A 4,440-nucleotide genomic window follows, 5' to 3' on the forward strand; every position below is an offset into this window, starting at 1 on the left:
TAAGCCTTTCATTCTTTCTTTACAGAGCTCAAGATATTTAATATAATTGATAAATTGCATTAAAAAATTTTTTTCCAACGCTGATAGGTACTATCTTAAATTAATTTATTCCATTCCAATAACCTAAAGTTTGTAGTAATAAAATGAGAGCAAAAATAAACACTAAGCATTAGAGGTGTTACGAATGGATATTAAAAAAAACAAACACAATAAAACCTGTGAGAGACGTTGACCATCATATATAAATTATTCAAGCATATCTACAAGACAGGAAATAATATAAAAATAAAATTTATTAATCTGCATAATTAAGAGCATATCAACTGATAATTTTGAGTGTCATTTTACACTTCATAAACTCGTTCGACTTACTGCACCAGAAAAAGTAACTGCGCTCTCTCGTATATATTTATTTCTCTTGTCGGTAATTGTTAAAGTTGTCAGGCTCTTCGGATGACATTCACGTCTCTCGCCACCCGGCAGGGCCTCGTGGTTAAGACTCTCTACTTGTAACTGCCCTCCCACTAGTCTTACACTACTAAACTAGAGATGGCTAGTGTAAATAACCATACTGTAGCTTTGCGCGAAATTCACAAGATAATAACTAAAGGAAAAAAAAGTCAAATTTTTTCGTACTATATGTGGTAGAAGGAGCATTTAAGATACCGACAAATCGAATCATTTCAGAAGGAAACTTTGAGAACGTCCGGCATGGCCACGTAGTTAAGGCGTTCGACTCGTTAATCTCTGGGTCGCGGGTTTGAATCCCCGTCACATCAAACATTCTTGCCCTTTCAGCCGTGGGGGCGCTATAAGTTACGGGTAATCCCACTGATCGTTGATAAAACAGTATCCCCAGAGTTGGCAGTGGGTGGTAATGACTAGCTGCCTTCCCTCGCATCTCACGCTGCTAAATTAGGGACGACTAGCGCAGAAAACCCTTGAATAGCTTTGCGCGAAATTCGAAAACAAACAACTTGAAAATTAAGCAAGTGTGTAAAATATATTTTTTAATCATTTCAAAAAAACAAATCCACGATGAAACTGAACTTCCCATCTGTTGTGTTGGATGTTCCGAAAAAAAAAAAAAAACTTGTTCAGAATTATTAAATACTTAACAAAAATATCGAACAATTGCATTTACTAGTTCACTTAAATATATTTCTTTTACGTTCTAGCCGACGTTGATACGACACTTCAGCTTTAGAGACATAAAAAAAGATATACATTAGATGTCGAAACGTTATTTGTTCCCAATTATTTGCAACGCTAAAATACAAAATTAGATTAGGTGCAGATAGCCCATTGTTTTGGATTTGCGCATAAGAAAACGGCTACAAATATTAGGGTAAATAAAATAATCTATATCTTTATTACCTGAATCTTTAGCTATTTCAGCTTTGTCAGGAACTACCGTTATCCTACCAGATTTCTAACCTTCGAAATGACTAAGCTGCAATAACTGAGAATTGGATTAATAAAGATGCCTTGTGGAGATAAATGCATTTATTTTATTTTCCTTGATAGAAATGTCTCGTAATATATTCCAGTTTGTGTTTAATATTAAGAATAATAACAAACGGCTTATATAAAAAGTTTTCCGATCATAACTGTTTTGTTCCTAAGCGGTTTTGATGAGTTTTGTATTGAACTAAATATGGCGACAGCAGTGTATATAGCGAACAAATTGTGGTTGAAATGCTATTATACACTTCTTTAAAAGACCTACAGGTTCGAATAAGGAATTTTAATGGTAAATGCTATAACATGTATAATATTAAAATATTTCGCTCATTGTAACTGTTAGTTGTTTATTACCATTGACTTGTAGGTTGGAGCCCTCTACTAGCAATCTGTGAGTTACGAGTTTAAATCCGTGTTACGCTAAGCATGTCATTCGTGAGAGCGTTATAATATGATGATGACGTTGACTAGCTGAATTTCTTCTAGTCTAACACTACTAAATTAGGAGCAGATAGTCTTTTTTTGGTTTTGCGCAAAATTCAAACAAAACTTTTTCCAGGTTGAGTAGGTTCTGTTTAATTTACCGGCGATACTTCCCATTGTGTAAATGTGGGAAGTTTCACCAGAAAAATACATGTATTAAATAAAACCTGAAGACAACACGGTTTAAACTCGAACAAACTACAATACCAAGAACCATAAGTTTTAAACAATAAAACGTATCAAAACTTACGTCAGTTGGAAAACAAACATAAAATTTGAAACAATAATCCTAGCAAGCAATAAAATAGAGGGCAAAACTTACTATTAGAGTGTACCTGACCCTCCGATGTCCATCAAAATCTGACGCAGTGTATGGTTTAGTAAAAACCATTCATGGTTGTTCAGTAGTGAATCTGAAGGTTTGTAATGCTAAAAACTGAATTCTGATACCTAATGATAGGTAGAGCATAGATAGCCTATTGTGTAGCTTTGTGTTTTAATAACAAACAAATATTAGGTAAAAACATTGTAGAGATAAGTCCACGTAATGAATGCAATTTATTTATTTGATTTCTATCTACAAGTTCCAAGTTTACATTCGTTGACAAAACACAGTCACTTATTACGTCGTATCTTATACCTACGGAACAAACTCAACAAAAATGAGAAGTAATTAGTTGATAATACAATAACAGGCTTAATAACTAAGTAATTATTCAATGGCTGACTGATTAGCTCAGTGATCATCTTTTCAGCTTTGTGATTAATTAGCCCACAACAACAACTCTAGTTTCTTTACACAGCAAGTAATAAAAAAAATGCAAAGATTTATTGTGATGTAAAGATGGCAGTACCAAAGAATTACATAAACAAAGTAGGAATGAATACACAGAACGAAAAATCACTGTATAAGTAGCCACGTATTTTAAAGACTGAACTTTACTCACAATTAAATTTGAATTCCTGTAAACCGCATGAATTCAGGTTTAAATAGAAGCATTTAAATTTATTTGTGTTGCACAATCTCGCAGTTTCTGATATAATTATAAGCTTGTAAGATTGGCACAGTACATTGGATTTTTGTACGGTTTTGTGTATTCATCCTTACCCTGTTTCTATACTTGTAGTATTTACGTTATTACAAGATACTTCATGTTTGCAAAATTTTTTATTACTTGTTCCCTCTCTTTTCTTTATACAATTTCACTGAAGGAGGTTGATAAGTGATACATTTCTTTTATCTTTATGATTCAATTATAATATATATTATTAATATCATACAGTTTCACCAATTTCTATAACTGTGGATAACATTAGAAGCTAACGAATAGTTAATAGTTCCTCCTGGATATTACAAATACCCTCGAGTGCTGGACTGATGGTATAGGGATATTTACATAACTTTTAACTTCCGACAGTTGAATTCACCATATGATAAGGTCATTGCAATTAAAACAGTGGATATCATACAGACCTCGGCCAATGAAGTATAATGCAGTACATACACAGATTCCAGGTTCGCCACAACTGAACATTTGAAGAATAGTAGACTATTATATATGATATATTGTTTTGATAATTAACAACTGGTATTCTTAAATTTAGGCATCAACACCATGTACGTAATCTGTCTTGATTTCTTTGATTCCATGAATATGAGTTTAGGTTATTATTTATTTATTTTTACTGAAACTGTTTTGGCAAGTGTATTTGTGAAATAAAAAAGTTATAAAGGATCGTCATATAAGAATAATTTATGCTGCTATTTGGTGTAGTACAAAAACAGAATAACATTACTGTTATACAAGCTGTGAAACGCTCGATAATGGCAATTAAATGCTCAGATAAGGCTATAACTCAACTTTAACAGTAATTTATAAGCATTATGGAGGAGCAGACTAAATGCGGCAGCCATTATTTTCTCGGCCGATTTCTACATACTAAGCACCACGGATATTCATTTACTTTCAAGTCTCTTATAAATCGCGAGAGATCAAGCACACCTCATATTTAAGCACACTAGAATCTTAGAAGCATTACACTTCATCATTAGATTTTGTCAAAACTCCGACTAGTAAACAATACAAAACATCTAAATTTAAATACTAAAACATAATCGACATCATTTTTGTTCATACCACTTGTATTATGCTCTTCCATAATTTTCTCTTTTATAAATTGTTATCTTTAAATAACTAATAACCAATGTAGTTAACTTTATGGGAATGAAACCAAATGACTGCTAATAAAGATAAGCCTCGCTGAAAGATTAAAACATATCATTATTACATGTTCTTTTGTTGGATGTGTTTTTTATTACTGGGTAAAAAATATCAAGTCCAGTTCAGATATGATAACAAATTATTTTATTTCTTCCTCAACGTTTGCTAACGGCTGTTTTCATTTGTAGTTGTACATCTAGGTGAACAAACAACGTTTTTGTGTGGATCTCAAGGTCTATAGGCCCATCGTAATAATGTAAAGTTGTTATTG

The sequence above is a fragment of the Tachypleus tridentatus genome, chromosome 2, assembly GCF_004210375.1.
Source record: "Tachypleus tridentatus isolate NWPU-2018 chromosome 2, ASM421037v1, whole genome shotgun sequence".
NCBI classification, from domain to species: Eukaryota; Metazoa; Arthropoda; class Merostomata; order Xiphosura; family Limulidae; genus Tachypleus; species Tachypleus tridentatus.